Source organism: Odocoileus virginianus, chromosome 3 (assembly GCF_023699985.2).
Source record: "Odocoileus virginianus isolate 20LAN1187 ecotype Illinois chromosome 3, Ovbor_1.2, whole genome shotgun sequence".
In the NCBI taxonomy this organism is placed as follows: domain Eukaryota; kingdom Metazoa; phylum Chordata; class Mammalia; order Artiodactyla; family Cervidae; genus Odocoileus; species Odocoileus virginianus.
The window spans coordinates 81,789,758-81,811,896 of NC_069676.1; the positions used below are offsets into that span (position 1 = coordinate 81,789,758).

At 38.1% G+C, this 22,139-nt stretch overlaps 1 long non-coding RNA gene across 2 annotated transcripts in view; it reads right to left on the reverse strand.

The window, feature by feature from the left end:
* Positions 1-22,139, reverse strand: part of LOC110145537 (uncharacterized) — a 143,850-nt gene that overhangs the window by 44,766 nt on the left and 76,945 nt on the right. Inside the window, exon 5 of one of the 2 annotated variants that reach the window (XR_011486983.1) lies at positions 22,020-22,094. The exons of the other annotated variant lie outside the window; for it this stretch is intronic. This is a non-coding gene — a long non-coding RNA (uncharacterized lncRNA). The remainder of the gene's footprint in view (positions 1-22,019; positions 22,095-22,139) is intronic. 2 annotated transcript variants of the gene reach the window in all.

Genomic DNA, 22,139 nt, shown 5'->3' on the forward strand with positions numbered 1-22,139 from the left:
GCACCAGATGAAAACTGCCGATCTCAAGAACGTAATAGACCCTAGGCCAGTTGAAACCAGAAGGTTGATGATGCTGATTCCCAATTATTATTATTACTTTACCAGCAACCAATCAGAACAATGTCCACAACTGGTCACATCCTGCTCCTTGGACCATTACTATCATACTATCATGTCCTACCAGCTTCACGACATGGCCACACAGTCTTGAGGGCATTAGCCTCCCATGGCCCCCTGTGCTTGGCAAAGCAATAAAATCTAGTCCTTTTCTGCTTTATCAAAAACTGTCTCCAAGGTTCAATTTGGTGCCGATAACACTATAGAGGCCAAGTTTTGGCAACACTATCATGAATAAATCTATGAAACTTCATAAACAAATCTTTGTGTGGACTTGCTTAAATGGGTAAATGCCTAGGGTTGGAATTGCTGGGTCAGATAGTAAATGGATGTTTAGCTTTATAAGAAACTACCCAAGCGTTTCCTACAGTGATCATACCATTGTACATTCCCACCAACAATGTATGAGAATTCTTATTCTCTATTCTTGCTTATACTTAGTATTGATATGATTAGTTTAAAATTATTTTACCTATTCTAATGGGCTTGTGCTATATACCTCACCATAGTTTTAGTTTGCATTTTACTAATGATTGAGAGCATCTTTCTATTCCCTCATTTGCTATTAATTTTTTAGTAAAATTTCTGTTAAAATATTTGCCTAATTTTAACTAGATTTAACTATATTGCTTATGTTCTTATTGTTGAATTTAAGAGTTCTTTTTATATTCTGGATATAGTCCTTAATCTGATATACTTATCACAAATATTCTCTCTGTTTGTGGTTAGTGTTTTACTTTTCACTGGTGTCTATCACCGAGTAGAAATTTAAATGTTTGATAATGTCTAATGTATCCTTTTTTGGTCTCTTATGGTTTGTACCTTTTTGTCCTAAGACATTTTCAACAACATTAAAGTTGCAAAGATTTTGTCCCTATGTTTTCTTTCAGAAGTTGCATCATTATTTAGAGTTCATATTTAGTGCTACAGTCCACTTCAAACTATTGCTGTATATCACATGAGATGAGAACCAAGATTCATTTTCCTCTATATAGCTGTCTAGTCGCTCCAACATTATTTGTTGAAAAGATGATCCTTTCCTCCTTGAATTCCTTTCATGCCTTGTAGAAAATTAACTGAGGTTATATAATGTGGGTCAATTTTTGTACTCTATCTTGTTCCCTTGATTTGTCTATCCTTATTTGAAATATTAGATTGTATTGATTACTGTAGCTTTATAATAAGTCTTGAAACCAGATAGTATAAGTTCTTCTGAAAAACATTGTTGTTTTAAAAAATATCTTCTGGCTATCTTTGCATTTCAGTATGAATTTTATATGAGTCTGTCAATTTTTAACAAAAGCCTGGGGTGGGGGGGTTCTGATTGGACTAAATCTACAGGTCAATGCTAATCAATGGGATACAATGTTTCTTAGTTCATTCAGGTTACTAAAAAAAAAAAAAAAAAAAACAAACCCACCTCAGACCAAATGTCTTATAAACAGCAGATATATATTTCTCACAGTTCTGGAGGCTGGAAGTCTAAGGTTAAGGTGCCTGCATTTTCAGGTTCTGTGTTTGGTGAGGTCCTGCATCTGGTTTTTAAAAAGTAGTATTCTAGGGCTTTCCTGGTAGACCAGTGGTTAAAAACAATAAATGCTGGAGAGGGTGTGGAGAAAAGGGAATCCTCTTCCACTGTTGATGAGAATGCAAACTAGTACAGCCACTATGGAGAACAGTGTGGAGATTCCTTAAAAAGCTGGAAATAGAACAGCCATATGACCCAGAAATCCCACTGCTGGGTATACACACCAAGAAAACCGGAATTGAAAGAAACACATGTACCCCAACATTCATGGCAGCACTGTTTACAATAGCCAGGACATGGAAGCAACCTAGATGTCTATTGGCAGACGAATGGATGAAGAAGTGGTCGTACATATACACAACAGAATGTTACTCAGCTATAAAAAAGAACACATTTGAGTCAGTTATAATGAGGTAGATGAAACTAGAGCCTATTATACAGAGTGAAGTAACTCATAAAGAGAAACACCAATACAGTATATTAACGGATATATATGGAATTTAGAAAGACGGTAACAATGACCCCATAGGCAAGACAGCAAAAGAGACACAGATGTAAAGAACAGACTTTTCACTCTGTGGGAAAAGGCGAGGGTGGGAGGATTTGTGAAACGTGTATGTTACCATATGTAAAATAGATGATCAGTGCAAGTTTGATGCATGAAGCAAGGCACTCAAAGCCAGAGTTCTGGGACAAACCAAGAGGGATGGGGTGGAGACGGGAGTGGGAGGGGGGTTCGGGATGGGGGGACATATGTGTACCCGTGGCTGATTCACATCAATGTATGGCAAAACCACCATAATACTGTAAATTAATTAGCCTCCAATTAAAATAAATAAATTAACTTAAAACCCCAAAAGAAACAAACAGAAAAAGAATCTGTCTTGCAATGCAGAGGACACTGGTTCTATTCCTGGTCTGGGAAAATCCCACATGCCACAGGGCAACCAAGCCTGTGTACCACAACTACTGAGCCCAAGGGCTGCAATCACTGAAACCCCCACCCTCTCCAGCCTGGACGCCACAAAAAAAGCAGGCATCACGATGAGAAGCCTGTGCTCCACAACTAGAGAGCAGCCTCTGCTCGATGCAACTAGAGAAAGCCTGCACACAGCAACGAAGACCCAGCACAGCCAAAGTGAATAAGCAAATATATAACCTTTTTTTTTTTTTTTTTTAAAAGGAGTATTCTAGCTGTAACTTCATATGGCAGAACAGACAAGGAAGCTATGTCAAGCAACTTTCATAAGGTCTCTAATCCCACTCATAAGGGCAGAGCCCTCATGACCTAATCAATTTGAAAAGCACCACTTTTTAACACCAACACATTAGGGGATAGGTTTAAACATATGAATTGGGTGGGGGGACACAAACGTTCAAATCAGAGTACCATCCAAGCCAAAATATGAGGCATATTCATAATTTAAATTTTCTGGTAGCAACATCAAAAAAGTAAAAAATAAAACCTGATTGGGAATATGGCTCTAGACCACTCCAGACTAAGAAACTTTAATCTATTTAACTCAAAAAGCAAAAGGAGATCCTGACAGTCTATAATTAGATCCTACTAACAAGCCCTCGGGTCCAGCTTAAGTCACCAATTTTTGTTGGGACAATCACTGCAGCCCCAGGGATGGGGCAGTATGTTGTGGTCAGTATGAGTCAGGGTTGGGAAGTAGTATAATGAAAACAGTTCCCACTAGAATCGCATGGATGGATTAGGGAAGGAAAAATTCCACAAAGAAAGGGCTATTTCTATTAGGATAATGTAGTGCGGGGCCCTTTCATGGATCACAGCCTTGTTGAGGAGAAGGGACCTGCATAACTCAATGAAGCGACAGGCCATGCCCTGCCAGGCCATCCAAGACAGACAGGTCATAATTAAGAATTCTGACAAAACATCGTCTACTGGAGGAGCAAATGGCAAACCACGTCAGTATTCTTGCTGTGAGAATCCCATGAACAGCATGAAAAGGCAAAAAGATATGACACTGGAAGATAAGTCCCCCGAGGTCAGAAGGTGTCCAATATGCTTCTGGGGAAGAGCAAAGGTCAGTTAGTAATAGCTCCAGAAAGGATGAAGTATCTGGGCTAAAGTGGAAATGATGCTCAGTTGTGGATGTGGTTGGTGATGAAAGGAGAGTCCGATGATGTAAAGAACAATATTGCATAGGAACCTGGAATGTTAGGTCATGAATCAAGGTAAACTTGGAGAAGGAAATGGCAACCCACTCTAGTACTCTTGCCTGGAAAATCCCATGGATGGAGGAGCCTGGTGGGCTGCAGTCCATGGGGTCATGAAGAGTCGGACACGACTGAGCGACTTCACTTTCATGTACTGGAGAAGGAAATGGCAGCCCACTCCAGTATTCTTGCCTGGAGAATCCCAGGGACAGTGGAACCTGGTGGGCTTCAGTCGGACACGACTGAAACAACTTAGCAGCAGCAGCAGCAAGGTAAATTGGACATAGTCAAGCAGGAGATGGCAAGAGTGACTATCCATTGACATCTTAGGAATCAGTGAACTAAAATGGACTGGAAGGAACAAATTCAGTTCAGATGATGATTATATCTACTACTGTGGGCAAGAATCCCTTAGAAGAAATGGAGCAGCCTCCATAAACAAGAGAGTCTGAAAAACAGTACTTGGGTGCAATCTGAAGAACGACAGAATAACCTCTGTTGGTTTCCAAGGCAAGTCACTCAATATCAGAGTAATCCAAGTCTATGCCCCAACCACTAATGCCGAAGAAGCTGAAGTTGAATGGTTCTATGAAGACCTATATCACCTTCTAGAACTAACACCAAAAAGATGTCCTTTTCATCATAGGGGACTGGAATGCTAAAGTAGGAAGTCAGGAGATACCTGAAGTAATAGCAAGTTTGGGCTTTGGAGTTAAAATGAAGCAGCACAAAGTCTAACAGAGTTTTGTCAAGAGAATACTGGTCATAGCAAACACCCGCTTCCAACAACATAAGAGATGACCCTACACATGGACATCACCAAATGGTCAAACTGAAATCAGATTGATTATATTCTTTGCAATCTAAGATGGAGAAGCTCTATACCACCAGCAAAAATAAGACCTGGAGCTGATGGTGGATCAGATCATGAACTCCTTATTGCAAAATTTAGGCTTAAATTGAGGAAAGTAGGGAAAACCACTAGGCCATTCAGGTATGACCTAAATCAAATCCTTTATGTTTATACAGTGGAGGTGACTAATAGAGTCAAGGGGTTATATCTGGTACAAAGAGTGCCTGAAAAACTATGGACAGACGTTCGTAACACTGTACAGGAGGCAGTGACCAAAACCATCCCAAAGGAAAAGAAATGGAAGAAAGCAAAGTGGTTATCTGAGGTTTTACAAATAGCTGAGGAAAGAAGGAAAGTGAAAAGCAAGGGCAAAAGGAAAAGATATACCCAACTGAATTCAGAGTTCCAAAGAACATCACTTTGCCGACAAAGGTCTCTCTAGTCAAATATTGGTTTTTCCTGTAGTCAAATATGGATTTACGAGTTGGACCATAAAGAAGGCTGAGTACTGAAGAGTTGATGCTTTCAAATTGTGGTGCAGGAGAAGACTCTTGAGAGTCTCTTGGGTTGCAAGGAGGTCAAACCAGTCAATCCTAAAGGCAATGAACTCTGAAGAGTCATTGGAAGGACTGATGCTGAAGCTCCGATACTTTGGCCACCTGATGTGAAGATCTGACTGATTGGAAAAGATCCTAATGATGGGAAATATTGAAGTTAAAAGAAGAAGAGAGTGGTAGAGGATGGGATGGTTAGATAGCATCACTGACTCAATGGACATGAATTTGAGCAAATCCTGGGAGATAATGAAGGACAGGGAAGCCTGGTGTGCTACAGTCCAAGAGGTCGCAAAGAGTTGGATTTGACTTAGCAACTGAGCACCAACGACAAATGCAGGGCAGGTTATTAGTTTAACAAGACAGCTGCTATCTACCACCTCACACAAGCAATTCTATAAACAGATCTTGGGGGGTTCCTCTTTTAAATAAGGGAAGTTTTCAGGGTAAGGAGTTGGTGATATTAAGGGTTACACACTTTGCCTCTAGACTTGGATATATGACTTCCTCAACTATGCAAGATGTGGAATTTGAAACACTTTTCAATTTCTAAGGCCAAACTATTCCCACAGAGGCTGAATGGTTCAGTTCTTAAATACTCAAGCCAAAACTACTTAAATAGCAACAATAATATTTCAGATATACACATGAACCATTAAGTACTCCTAAGCTACCCATTTCTAGAAAGAATTCTCAATTTGAGGTAAAGAATTTGCATTAAAAAAAATGCCACACAAGACCTTATAGTGTTACAATAGGATTTAGTTCTTCAGAGAAACTCATATCACCCAAAGGATGCCAAGCTCCAGGTCAAAGAATATATGACTTTGAAGACTGAACTCTCCATTTTAAATTCCTCTTTAATTCACGTTAGATTACACCACAATACAAGAGAAGAGACAGGCTACCTATGTTGTCAAACTTAATGGCAAAAGATACATAGAATTGGCTAATTAAATAATAAGTGGATTCTGACTTATATTGAGGTAAATGTCAGAATTCATCAGTGTGAGTGTTACTTGACAGGGGTGATGCATCCTGTTCTCTAGAGTTGATATTTTTCAATACCCTTGTGTATCCTAAGGCATTTCAAATAGACTGAGAGGGCTGGAGTAGCAGCAGGCTGATTTCACTGATACTTTTAGGGTGGCCGCGCTAATTAGCATATATCTGAGCTCTTCAAGGAGCTTAAACTGGATTCATGCAAAGTGAAAAGAGATGGTGATGATAACAGTATGTGTAATCTTAGAATTATTAGAACAGTAATATATAGAATATTACAGATGCTTCATATACAATGAGATGCTGATGGAAGCCAGAGGAGGGTAAGAGAACAAAACAGTTATATTGAGAGAGTTTCCAAAAATGAGGAAACTGGAGACAAACTATCTTCAGGGCTTACAGTTCACTGCCAAAAACAAAGAACTAAATTTCAATTAGTCAATGAAAACACTTCACAGGAAGTCATTGCTTTGGAATCTAAACTGTGCAAGGAAGTGAATATACAGAGATATTTTATATTTAGGGAGTTCAGATCATCCTTTTGGTTCTCCTTCTCCTCCCTCTATATTTTCCTTCTGTCACCAGCTCTACTTTCATCCAGATCCCACAGTCTGAATCTGTTGTGGCAGACCACATGCTAGCCTGCAGGAAATGTTGCAAGCTCATATATTCTTCATTCAAAAATGTAGAAATTTAAGAGAAGAAGAAACACCATGTTATTAGTGTTGGAGCCCCTCCACTCACATAGCCTTGGGCTTTATGAAATCACAGTGACAAACTAGTAAAGACTAACTAGTCTGATTTACAGAATCCAAGGAAACCTACTGACGTGTACAATGGAATCGTGGTAAATATGATGTAGCACATCATGCTGAGCTCTCAGAAGTCTCACAAAACTTTATATTTTCTCTTTTACCATTGAATTTTCACTTTACTACATTGCTTAGCTTTCTTTTCATCATTAGCAAGAATGGAGGAAGAAGTCAGCAAGGAAGAACTTCAATAGGGTTGATTATCTTTAGTAACCCCATTTGCTGAAGACATGCAGATGGTGACCTCAGACAATTCCAGCCAATCAACAATTAAATGCTGAAGGACCCCAGTAGCTAGGGTCCAGGGATATTATTCAGGTCATATGTGTTTTCCCTATTATCCAAAACTAATAAATAATTTGAAGATCAAGAATATATTGGTACTCAACGGCAGATGCATTCAATCATAAAGAATATAGGTTGTTAATGAGAATGCATGATGTTTTCTCATTAAGACCAGTGGCAACTTTACTCTGTAAAGAGCAAAGGACTGAGGGCATTATTTAGCATGTAAGAATGGAGAGAAATATAGGTCAGGGTAATAAGGGAATGTGAGTTATCCACTGTAAGATCTTTGTGGCCTGGGCACACAAGATTGCTTACTTCAATTCAATCTGTACAGTTCAATTTTTAAAGTCTTTCCAACAATTCTACCAAGGGCTAAGACCTAGATATTTTGTTCTATTACTCAATATTTGTTGAACTCTATTTTGGAGATAATAAATTAATATACTTTAACTTTCCCAAGTTATTGAGGAGCAATAAAATGCAGCAGAAATCAATATAATTTTCCTATCAATTTTATCAAGAGGAGAAGTGGCATAGAAGCAACAGACAACCTTTGTTGTGTGTTAGGGACTGAGGTTGAAGAGAAGCATGTGACTCAGCTCCTTACTGGGTTTATGGTTAGTTTGTAAATATCCATTGTAAAAGGAATTGAGTAAATTAGACACAAAATTATTAGTATTTATTGATACTTATAAATGGTACTTTTTAAACTTTTAATACTCTGGTGGTCTTAAATACTTTTCAGCAGAATTACATATCTAAATATGCCTTTGAAAAATAAAACAAGCTTTTGTATACAGTAGCTCAAGCCAGCTTCTTTAAGGACTCAACTTTTGTTAATATTAAAGTTTAATTATTGAAAAGCAACTAAGAAGGCTTTCACCTTTTAAAACCGACATTTACTGTAAGTTTAAGCCATTAGCGTACTAATTCTTTTTTTTTCCATTTATTTTTATTAGTTGGAGGCTAATTACTTTACAATATCGTAGTGGTTTTTGTCATACATTGACATGAATCAGCCATGGATTTACATGTATTCCCCATCCCGATCCCCCCTCCCACCTCCCTCTCTACCCGATCCCTCTGGGTCTTCCCAGTGCACCAGGCCCGAGCACTTGTCTCATCGCAGCACTGTTTATAATAGCCAGGACATGGAAGCAACCTAGATGCCCATCAGCAGAAGAATGGATAAGGAAGCTGTGGTACATATACACCATGGAATATTACTCAGCCATTAAAAAGAATTCATTTGAACCAGTTCTAATGAGATGGATGAAACTGGAGCCCATTATACAGACTGAAGTAAGCCAGAAAGATAAAGACCAATATAGTATACTAACATATATATATGGAATTTAGAAAGGTGGTAATGATAACCCTATATGCAAAACAGAAAAAGAGACATAGTGTACTAATTCTTATCAATTACTTAAAAGAGGAAATAGAAGGCAAAATGGAAGGAGCAATTTCTATATCTTAAGAAACACATTCATTATTCTAGGCATGGGATGCTGATATAGTTACTATTATACCTATGTAGAAATCCAATTTAAAGATATGCAAAGCACCAGTACATTTAAAAGTTTTATAAGATATATTCAATATGGAAAGTAGTCTACAAAAATCAGATGTATAATATTATCTCGATTTTGGTGGGCTATACATATATACTTATGAAGAGATATACATGGAAATGTAGAGTCGCCGGTAGGCTTACAGATGACTATTTTAAATTCTTTATAATTTTATTTATTTTCCAAAATTCTCACAATAAACAACTATTATAAGTCATTGAGGATAAAACTGTTCACGTATTAAAAGCTCATGTAGGCTGATTAGCTGATACACGATTCAGGAAAATCGTGGGTGGAAACTGAACTCTGTGTAGCAGGCACAATGCTCATTTTGAAATGTGGCATGAGCAGGACATGGGAATTTTTAGCCATGGTTGCACTTCCAAATCATAATATATAATTTCATAGTGTCACAAACAAAGAACAACAGTATATAGATGTATAGAGAAATATTAAGAATCTGCCAGCAAGAAATTCAATAGGAAATAAAACTAGTATATTTTAAAGCTATTAAGAATATGTAACTGATAGTGTCCTCTCATTTTAAAATTTAGAATCATATTAATTTGAGCATCATATAACTATATAAGCAAAATTTCCTACTTATTTCTTGTCATGAGTTACTAGTGTAATTACAGAATAGTTTTATTTCTCTTCTTGGTCAAAAGATGAACATCCTAAGAAAAAAAATAAGTATTTAAAACTCTAAGATCAACAAAGTACAAAAAACGCATGTACTACTATCTGTAGCAAATTCCTAAATTGCCACTTACTCATTTGTCTTCAGCTGGTGAAAAACTGCGCTAGGTGAGTGGTGACAAATGAGTGGCTTCTGAAACTACTGTAAGCAAAACGGTGAAACTGCTGAGGGTTTAACACATATTTGCAAGCATGATTTGAGATAATTTGAAACTTATTGCTCCTAAGAAATATATGAGTTATGAGAAATATGTCTTTTATAGTTTGATGTGGTTGGTTGATCAATAAAATATTGTAGGTTGAGAGAGAGAAGGAACATTAACTTACTGTTCGTAATTTCAAAAACTGGAGGAAAAATGCTTTCAGAGAAAAATATCCTTTGCAATAGAATTTCTAGGCATGTATGGGGAAAGTTTCTTCAACATTTATTTCTGAGACTGGCTGGGGAGCCTGGCTGCAGGTGGATATCCCTGTGGGGCAAGTCACAGCCTAGTCCTTGGGTGCATTTGAGGGTCTACACTTGCTCAGAAGTATAGCCATCCCCAGAGGGCATGACAGGTCAAAGAAGAGACCGTGGGAAAAAAGGAAAACTTTCAGTATTTTATTACATTTCATGGTACATTTTTCCTGTATTTTGAGTAAAGGATCCCACATTTTCATTTTGCTTTTGGCCCCACAAATTATGTAACTGATCCTGGTGTCAGGAAACACAACACAAGAGATCTATAATTTATGATTGTGAACATAGTGCAATAAAATTTCCTCTTATTTGGGACCATGATTTAAGCCTGATTACTCAGACAATGCATTATTTCCAAGTTCATAAACTTGTAACTTCTATTTTCCTTTTCAGGTTAGAGAAAGGCTTCTGAATAAACAAAAGGTTTACTCAATTTTTTTTATTGTGCAAGATACCTGGTCCAAAGTGTGATCTGTAGTTTCCTACAAATTAAATCTGTATAAAAGGCTCAAAGGAGATTCTTTAATCATAAAAATGAAGGAACTACACTTAAATACAGTAAAGATTGTGAAAATTAATAACAAATAACACTTTAAATGGTGAGAACCTAAAAATTAACATTAGTGATAATATACATCATAATTATAATTCAACTTGTTTTCAGGGTTGTAGAGAATGGAGTAAATCAGAAAAGTGAGTCAGAATAGAGATCTTAGTATATATGCATGTGTTAGGTCGCTTTCGTCGAGCTGGACTCCTTGCAACCCTATGGACAGTAGCTGGCCAGGCTCCTGTGTCCATGGAATTCTCCAGGCAAGACCACTGCAGTGGATTGCCAATTCCTACTCCAGGGAATCTTCCCAACCCAGGGATCAAATCCACTTCTCTTATTTGTCCTGCATTGGCAGGAGGGTTGTTTACTAGTATATGTGGCACTTGAATATATCAAAATGCTTTATCAATTGGTTGGGAGAAGAGTACATCTTAAATAAGTGGCAGCATAGGTTATCTATGTGGAAGAAAATAGAATCATCCTTTAACTTTTGCAAAAAGCAGAACATAATTCCAAGTGCAATTAAAACGTAAATGTGAGAACAATACAAATTTTAAAAGAAAACTTAGAGTACATGCTGAGGTACTAGAGGTAACATTTTAATCAAGATAAACCATTAGAGAAAAGTAATACACACTTAACCATTTTAAATATCTTAAAATAGAAAGATATGAAACCCAAAGTAAATAGGAGAGAAAATATTCTTTAAAATTTCAAATTAAAGATTTATCTACAATATACAAGGACTCATAAGTTATTAACAAAATAATTAAAAATGGAAAAACAAAGGCTATTGGAGGCAGTTCATCAAAACAGAAATTCAAATTTTCTAATAAACAAATGGCCAACTACTTTTATGAAAGGAAATGCAAAATAACGTAAAAATATGTCATTATTTTATTTATCTTTGGCATAATTTACAAGAGCTGATAGCTATTGGTGACAGGGATTCACGAGGAAAAGTATTCTGAGAGTAGAAATATAAATTACTTTGAGGAACACTCTTATCAATATATATCAAAATTGAGAAGAGCCCTTGTCCTTTGACCCTTAAATCCCATCCCTATGCTATAGGGGAAAACTCACTACACATGCAAGGAGATATACACAGTGGCTCAAATATATACAAAATATACAATAAATAGTGACCCAAAAAGTACATAAAAGAAATCTGTATCAATATAAGAATGGATGAATAAATTCTGAGCATCTTTATTATGAAATGTTATATAGCTATTATAAATACTGAGGAAGGGCTACAGCAGTTGCTGTGGATGTTTTCTGTGATGTATATAGAATAGCAGATGCAGAAAAAAGTATATCTATCACCCTCTTAACATATATAATGCACATACACAGATCATATATATGATCATATGGCACTTGTTTATTGAGAAGGAAGTTTAAAAAAATTACAGTCCTTTCTCTTGCCACTTATATTCAACATAGCTTTGGAAGCCATGACAATCAGAGAAGAAAAAGAAATAGAATCCAAACTAGAAAAGAACTGTCACTGTTTGCAGATGTAATGATTCTAAACATAAAATGATCAACCTGGTAATTATGAGATAAGGCTGGGTGCTTTATGAACTATGTATATTATTAACCTTAGAGAGAGAGATTGGTATGGAACTCAGTGGATTTGTGGCACTAATTTATGGCCTTCACATCTACAGGCATGGATATGAAGGTGTGGCCTGGGATTCCCATGAATTTAAGGTCATTACATGCTAACTAGTAAGAGGTAGCCCTAACCAATCTACCATTGGTATGATCCCAATGGGTCAAAGATTTGTATTCTACTGGTATGACCATTTAGCAGCGTGCGTGTGTGTGTGTGTGTGTGTGCATGCGCACGTGCATTCAGTGGGGTTGGAGGATGTAATTGACCATATCTAAGCCTTAACAACTTTCATAAGCTTTAAATGACAGTAATTGGGCTATTAGCCTATTGAATTCTGAGATCTCTATGATGAGAAAGGCATTGTTCCACAACTGCAAGGCCCTTGACACCTTAAGCATCTCAGGGAGATATCTGTGCTATAATTCAAACTGAATGCTATATTTTCATGCCTGGTGAATCCTTTAATGTAACACATTTGAACCACGTGAAAAATCAGATTTCTGCTTCAAGTGACCCATTCCCTAGTCTTGATGATCTTTTTTTTTTTTTTTTTTTTTAAATTTTTATTAGTTGGAGGCTAATTACTTTACATCATTACAGTAGTTTTTGTTATACCTTGATATGAATTAGTCATGGATTTACATGTACTCCCCATCCCAGTCCCCCCTCCCACCTCCCTCTCCACCCGATCCCTCTGGGTCTTCCCAGTGCACCAGGCCCGAGCACTTGTCTCATGCACCCAACCTGAGCTGGTTATCCGTTTCACCCTAGATAATATACATGTTTCAATGCTGTTCTCCTGAAACATCCCACCCTCGCCTTCTCCCAGAGTCCACAAGTCTGTTCCATACATCTGAGTCTCTTTTCCTGTTTTGCATATAGGGTTCTCGTTACCATCTTTCTAAAGTCCATATATATGTGTTAGTATACTGTAATGGTCTTTATCTTTCTGGCTTACTTCGCTCTGTATAATGGGCTCCAGTTTCACCCATCTCATTAGAACTGACTCAAATGAATTCTTTTTAATGGCTGAGTAATATTCCATGGTGTATATGTACCACAGCTTCCTCATCCATTCGTCTGCTGATGGGCATCTGGGTTGCTTCCATGTCCTGGCTATTTAAAAAAACTGGTGTGGGAAGCTCATGGTTAAAATACTTACTTTTAATTCCACTATACCATTTGTTGGAGAAGGCAACGGCAACCCACTCCAGTACTCTTGCCTGAAAATCCCATGGATGGAGGAGCCTGGTAGGCTGCAGTCCATGGGGTCACTAAGAGTCAGACACGATTGAGCGACTTCACTTTCACTTTTCACTTTCATGCACTGGAGAAGGAAATGGCAACCCACTCCAGTGTTCTTGCCTGGAGAATCCCAGGGACGGGGGAGTCTGGTGGGCTGCCGTCTATGGGGTCGCACAGAGTCGGACACGACTGAAGTGACTTAGCAGCAGCAGCAGCAGCATACCATTTGTATTTTGCTTCTTTCACATTATTTCTTGTATTACCAAGTGTATGACTGAGCGTCCAATGAAAATGATGACTGGACATGAAGCAGTTGATCAAATATATAGCTCGATATATGATCAATGATTGTAATAGTGTAACTCTAGGTATGAAAAGATGCAAAGAGAGGGAATACTTTCTTAGACCATAGCTAGAACACAGGTGTCCAGAGATCTTTGACTATTAAGACCTAGTCCACTAACAGCACACTGAGTGCCTTATCAACAAAAACCTTCTTTAGAACTGGGAACAAGCCTTCCCAGCAACAGGACAAATGGTCATGAAATACCCCTGAAAGCATGGTCAGATTTATGACCACAAGGGGGCTGTGTCAACTACAAATTGGCACTTACCAACAACTGAACAAAAGGCATTTGCCATCTGGCTCTGAGGAGATTGAACTCCATGCTGCTATAGCTGTTGACCTTCAACAACCCTGGGGGGAGTTCATGGTGGAGTGAGGCATTCTGTGCTCCAGGGATTCTGGTGGGACAGGTGTTTAGATAGTTGGATGTTTTTAGGAACAGATTTTATTATCTCAATCCTTGCATCTCCTCATATCTAGAGAAGCACTAAATGCCTTCATGGTGATATCAGATCCTCATGATTAACAAGAAGCCTTTTGAAAAATGAGTGCTTCATGGTATTGAAGTCCCCCTTCACAAAAACTTTATATATAGCCTGTCCCCCACTGCTGCTTTGGAGCAGTCTCTCAGAGCTATCTGAGACACTGCCTCCTGGGCTGCAGTCCTCATTTTGCCCCAGATAAAACTTAACTCACACACACACAAAACAAATTCCTAAAGGTGCTATAAGAAAACTATTAGATTATCAATGTATTTGGTAAACTTGTAGGATACAAAATTAATAAACAGAAACCTGTTGCATTTATATACACTAACAAAAGATCTGAAAGAGAAATTAAGGAAGCAATCATATCTACCATCACATCAAAAATAATAAAATGCCTAAGAATAAATTTACCTAAGGAGGTAAAGACCTGTATTCTGAAAACTATAAGACATTGATGAAAGAAATCAAGATAACAAAAACAGATGGAAAGATATATTATGTTTTTGGATTAGAAGAATCAATATTGTCAAAATAACTATCTTACCCAAGGTAATCTACAGATTCAATGCAATCCCTAACATTTTTTTTTTGTTGCAAATCTAGTACAAAAAATATCTTAAAGTTTGTCTATAAATACAAAAGACCCCTAAACAGCCAATGTAATATTGAGAAAGAAAACAGAGCTGGAGGAGTGAAGCTCCCTGACTTCAGACTACACTATAAAGCTATAGTAATCAACAGAAGAAGAAGTTATTAAGACAAAGTGGCAAGAAAACATCAGCTCAGTTCAGTCGCTCAGTGTGTCTGACTCTTTGTGACCCCATGAATTGCAGCACACCAGGCCTCCCTGTCCATCACCAACTCCTGGAGTTTACTCAAACTCATGTCCATCAAGTCAGTGATGCCATCCAGCCATTTTATCCTCTGTCGTCCCCTTCTCCTCCTGCCCCCAATCCCTCCCAGCATCAGGGTCTTTTCCAATGAGTCAACTCTTCGCATGAGGTGGCCAAAATGTTGGCGTTTCAGCTTCAGCATCAGTCCTTCCAATGAACACCCAGGACTGAGCTCCTTTAGGATGGACTGGTTGACTCTCCTTGCAGTCCAAGGGACTCTCAAGAGTCTTCTCCAACACCACAGTTCAAAAGCATCAATTTTTCGGTGCTCAGCTTTCTTCACTGTTCAACTCTCACATCTATACATGACCACTGGAAAAACCATAGCCTTGACCAGACAGACCTTTGTTGGCAAAGTAATGTCTGTGCTTTTCAATATGCTATCCAGGTTGGTCATAACTTTCCTTCCAAGGAGTAAGCGTCTTTTAATTTCATGGCTGCTGTCACCATCTGCAGTGATTTTGGAGTCCAAAAGAATAAAGTCTGACACTGTTTTCACTGTTTCCCCATCTATTTGCCGTGAAGTGATGGGACCAGATGCCATGATCTTAGTTTTATGAATGTTAAGCTTTAAGCCAACCTTTTCTCTCTCCTTTTTCACTTTCAGAATACACAGAACTATACAAAACAGATCTTAATGACCAATATAATCATGATGGTGTGTGATCATTCTCCTAGAGCCAGACATCCTGGAGTGCGAAGTCAAGTGGGCCTTAGGAAGTATTGCTATGAACAAAACTAGTGGAGGTGATGCAATTCCAGTTGAGCTATTTCATATCCTAAAAGATGATGCTGTTAAAGTGCTGCACTCAATATGCCAGCAAATTTGGAAAACTCAGCAGTGGTCACAGGACTGGAAAAGCTCAGTTTTCACTTCAATCCCAAAGAAGGGCAATGCCAAAGAATGTTCAAACTACTGCACAATTTCACTCATTTCACATGCTAGTAAAATAATGCTCAAAATTCTCCAAGCTAGGCTTCAACAGTACGTGAATTGAGAAGTTCCAAATGTTCAAGTTGGATTCAGAAAAGGCAGAGGAACCAGAGATCAAATTGCTGCCATCCATTAGATCATAGAAAATGCAAGAGAGTTCCAGAAATTCTGCTTAGTGACTTCTGTCAATGACTACACTAAAATCTTTGACTGTGTGGATCACAACAAACTGTGGAAAATTCTTCAAGAGATGGGAATACCAGACCTTCTCACCTGCCTCCTGAGAAACCTGTATGCCAGTCAAGAAGCAACAGTTAGAACCAGACATGGAACAATAGACTGGTTTCAAATTGGGAAAGGAGTACGTCAAGGCTGTATATTGCCACCTTGCTTATTTAACATCTATGCAGAGTACATCATGTGAAATGCCAAGCTGGCTGAAGCACAAGCTGGAATCAGGATTGCTGGGAGAAATATCAATAACCTCAGATATACAGATGACACCACCCTTATGGCAGAAAGTGAAGAAGAACTAAAGAGCCTCTTGATGAAAGTGAAAGAGGAGAGTGAAAAGCTGGCTTAAAACTCACAATTCAAAAAACGAAGATCATGGCATCTGGTCCCATCACTTCATGGCAAATACATGGGGAAACAATGGAAACAGTGGCAGACTTTATTTTCTTGGGTGCCAAAATCACCACAGATGGTGACTGCAGCCATGAAATTCAAAGACGTTTGCTTCTTGGAAGAAAAGCTACAACTAACCTAGACCGCATATTAAAAAGCAGAGACATTACGTTGCCAACAAAGGTCTATGTAGTCAAAGCTATGGTTTTTTCAGTAGTCATATATGGATGTGAGAGTTGGACCATAAAGAAGGCTGAGCGCAGAAGAATTGATGCTTTTGAACTGTGGTGTTGGAGAAGACTCTTGAGAGTTCCCTGGACTGCAAGGAGATCAAACCAGTGAATCTTAAATGAAATCAACTGTGAATATCTATTGGAAAGACTGATGCTGAAGCTGAAACTCCAATACTTTGCCCACCTAATGCGAAGGAGTGATTCATTGGAAAAGACCCTGATGCTGTTTAAGACTGAAGGCGGGAGGAGATGGGGAGGACAGAGGATGAGATGGTCGGATGTCATCACTGACTCAATGGACATGAGTTTGAGCAAGCTCCAAGAGATGGTGAAGGACAGGGAAGCTTGGCATGCTGTAGTCCATGGGGTCGCAAAGAGTTGAACATGACTGAGGTCTGAACAACAACAATATAGTCATATATACAGTATGGTACTGGAATGCAGACAGACACATGAATCAATGGAATAGGATAAAATAGTCCAGAAATAAACCCATGCATCTCTGGTGAATTAATCTACAACCAAGGAGGCAAGAGTACAGAATGCAGAAAGGATAATCTCTTCAATAAGTGGTGCTGGGAAACCTGAACAACTACATGTAAAAAAAATTAAATCAGAACATTCTCTAACACCATACCCCAAAATAAACTCAAAATAGATTAAAGACCTAAATGTGAGATCAGACAGTCTAAAAGTCTTAGAGGAAAATATAGGCAGAACACTCTTTGACACAAAACACAGCAGTATCTCCGTGGATCCACTTCAGAGAGAAATGAAAAAAAAAATAAACAAAAGTAAATAAATGGGACCTAATTAAACTTAAAAACTTTTGCACAGCAAAGAAAATCATACACAAAATGAAAGGACAACTACAAAATGGGACAACACATTTGCAAAAGATGTGTTGACAAAATATACAATCAGCTTATGCAGCTCAATATCAGAAACTAAAAAATCCAATAAAAATGGAAAGGAGATCTAAACAGACGTTTCTCCAAAGAAGACATACAGATGGCCAAAAAGCACATGAAAAAAATGCTCACCATCACTAACTATTAGAGATGTGTAAATCAGAACTACAATGAGGTATCATCTCACACAGGTCAGAAAATGGTAATCATCAAAAAGTCTACAAACAATAAATGCTGGAGAGAGGGTGGAGAAAATGGAATGCTCCTACACTGTTGGTGGAAATGTAAATTGGTACAGCCATTATGGAAACCAGTCTTAGAAAACAAACTGATGGTTACCAAAGAGAAATGGTGGGGGGGATAAATTAGGAGGATAGGATTAACATATAAACATTACTATATATAAAATAGACAACAGGGATCGCTATGCAATAGTCTATAATAACCCATATGTGAAAAAGGTGAAAAAGGATATAACTAAATCCTTTGCTGTACATTAGAAACTAATACAACACTGTAAGTCAAATACACTCCAATATAAAAAAATAAGTTAAAAAAATAAAAATTATAGTCCTTTATAAAAATTACAGAACTTTGTCAAAATTAAAACAATATAGATGTGCATAACATGAAATATGAAATTTTCTTTTTACCTCTTCCTCACTGTACTGCTAAGAGTTGGATGTGCATTCTTTCAGAACTTTTTCTGTATATACACCACACACACAGATTTTTTTCTTAAACATAGAACAGTATCCTATTTTTTTGTGATTTTATTTAACTTGCTTCCCCTTTTCCTCCAAAATAACAGCACAGCTTAAACATTCTTTTCCCCATTCCAATAACTATGCATCCAGACCTATTTCATAAAATGGATGTATTTATAACACATCAAATCATTTTCAAATTTCTTAATAGGTTGGATCCAATTTTTGCTATTACGAATATTGCTGTAAGCAATATTATTTCTCAAAGAGCTGTTTCTGCCCTTCCACCGAAGACCCCCAGAAAGTAATTTGGGTTTATTGCTTGTTGCAATAAGGGAGATCATGCATCATGGTGAACCATGAGGGATCTCAGGAAGAGGGTATTTGAAAACACAGAATTTGGCTTTTGGTTTGGCAATTTTGGGTAAGACTCCAGGACTTTTTTGTTTTGTTTTACTTTGGTCTCACTCCATCACAGTCACCAAGTGACCTTGGGCAGTGTTAGTGTTCTATGAGATTTTTTAAATGTCCAACAGAAGAATACCTCCTTCTAGCTATGGGTGCCAAATAAGCAATCAGCACCATCCAGGCCTCCCTGTGTAAGGCCAGTTTCTGGATGTCAGGGGCTGCTTTCCCCCATCTCAAAAAATAATCCTACAGAAATATTTATGCAATGTTAAGATCAAGAGGTATGCATGTTTTTAATTTTAAAACTATTTTCAAAAGGCTGTACCAACACATACCCTACCAGCAAAGGAGGGATGATGAACGGAGAGGTGGAAGCTCCAGCAGGAAGTTTCCCCTGCAGAGTAACATTGCTAGAACTGATGCATAAAGCCAAGATCTCTCATCTGGTACTTCTGTGAACGGGAAGTAAGTGGGAAGAAATCCAGAAGTGCTTATCACCTAGAACCTTAAAGCCTTTTATCTCTGTCTTCAGATCTTCAGCCAGCATGTTACTAAAATGCAAAACAAGAGCAGAACCTTGTGGCTTTTTCATATCTTTTATTTTCTACAAAATGGGGAAGAAAATATTGCTATAAATAATTCTATTCGATGTGGAACCTTGTTTTCTGCCCTTTTATTCCACCTGAGGAAACAGACCTGCTGCCTTTACAACGATCTGGCAGTTGGTGGTTTCTTATCACTTTCAGTTTTAATCGATGATGTCTTGCTTGGTATTTCACAGAGACCAAGCAAGAGGGAAACGTTGTTTCTGGCACAGAACAATGACTGGAAAGAAGGAGCATGAGACTGGCATTGAAGAACCACTTAGAGAGGTATCACAGGCCATTAAATAGTCCGTAAGTGTGAATTTAACTGAATTAATTCCCTATGGCATACATTTTGTGGTAGAGAAATGTACCATGTCAGCTTGCACTGTATAAGGATACTTGAATTTGTCCAGCATTAGAAGTTTAATTGAAAAGAAAAAAAATTATTAAATACAATCCTGATGCTATCTGGTCTCTTGAAAAACACCATTCTCTACAGGGGTGGGAAGATCTTGGTTTATTTGAGAGTCATCCTAACCATAGTTTGAACGTATCAATAGGGATTATTTTGCTTAATTCTTTGATGTGCCAACAACTTTTCTTTCTTTTTTTAAAACAAATTAATGGTCCTCATATACTCAATTACAGCAAAGCAATCACTGTACTCAAGGTTTCTGAATGTTTAAAAATTAATTTTTTCCGCTCTTAATTATCACCTGTCTCCTCTTTTTACTTGGTCATTTGTTTAATCTCTCTCCATAATGGTAACAAAGACCTCAAAAATAAGATGACTTGAGGACCAAACTTGTTTTATTTAAAACACATTCCTAAGATAACACTAACCAATTCTCAAGGCCTGCCTTATTCTGACCCCGCCTAACCCATTTGGTTTAGAAAATCTGGCTCAGAGATGTCTCTTCCTTCACTCAGCTCCTCATTAAGTAATCAGGTATTTCTACAAACAACTGGCTCAGAGCTAAAACTCAGAATTTGTTTTATTAAGTAATTTGTTTATCTTTGACTGTTCTGGGTCTTTGCTGTTGTGCGGGCTTTTCTCTAGTTGTGGAGAAAGGGGCTGTTCTCTAGCTAACGGTGCAGAGGCTTCTCATTGCTGTGGCTTCTCTTCTTGAAGAACACTGACTCGAGAGTGGTCCGACTTCAGTAGATGCAATGTATGGGCTAAGGAGTTGCAGTTCCTAGGCTTGAGAGCACAGGCTCAATAATTGTGGTGTACAGTTATTAGTTGCTCCGCAGCATGTGGGATCTTCCCCAACTGGGATTGAACCCACGCCCCCCACTTTGGCAGGCAGATTCTCTACCACTGAGCCACCAGGAAAGCTGAAAAACTTAGAATTTTAGGAGGCATAAACAATCATAAGATTTTTCTTTTTTTAAACAAACCATATTTTTAATTCTAACTTTAAAATTATAGTATATAATATAAAATTTACCATTTACATGTACAATTTGGTGGTATTAATATCTAGTGAGTTAATTTTAGAGTTAAATTTAGGCTCCCTGGTGGATCCATGGTAAAGAATCTGCCTGCCAGTGCAGGAGACACGGGTTTGAACCCTCAGTCAAGAAGAGCCCCTGGAGAAGGAAATGGCAACACAGTCTTATATTCATGCCTGAAGAATCCCATGGACAAAGAAGCCTAGTAGGCTACAGTCCATGGGGTCCCAACGAGTCACACAGGACTTAGCAACTAAACAACAACAGTAATTTGCTAGCGTGTATATTGGGTCTTAGCTCTTTAGTGCTTTTTTGATTGGTTATTTCAAGTTCTAGAATAAGTTAAGATTTATCATCAGTATTATGTCCTTGTTGTAGAGTAGATAAATCGTCTCCAACTCTTGGCAACCAGCTAGGCTTCAGCATGCCATGCTCCTTTGTGTTTCACTATCTCCTGGAGTTAACTCAAATTCACATCCTTTAAGTCAGGGATGCTATCTAACCATCTCATCCTCTGCTGCCTCTTTCTCCTTTTGCCTTCAATACTTCCCAGCATTAGCGTCCTTTCTATTTCCTCCCTCTCTCATGGATCACAGCCTTGTCGTGGTGAAGGGGCTTGTGTAATTCAATGAATTTATGAGCCATGCCATGCCAGTTCGCCCAAGATGGATGGGTTATACTGAAGAATTCTGACAAAAAGTGGTCCACTGCAGAAGGCAATGGCAAATCACTCCAGTGTTCTTGCCACGTGAACACTATGAACAATATGAAAAAGCAAAAAGATATGACACTGGAAGATGAGCCCCCAGATCAGAAGGTGTCTGATATGTTGCTGGGAACAGCAGAGGGCAATTACTAATCACTCCAGAAAGAACGAAGCAGATAGGCCAAAGCAGAAATAATGGTCAGCTGTGAATGTGTCTGGTGGTGAAAGTACCTGGAATGTCAGGTCCATGAACTGGATGTGGTCAAACAGGAGATGGCAAGAGTGAACATCAGTGTCTCAGGAATCCTGAAATAAGTGAATAGGAATGGGAGAATTTAATTTAGAAGACCA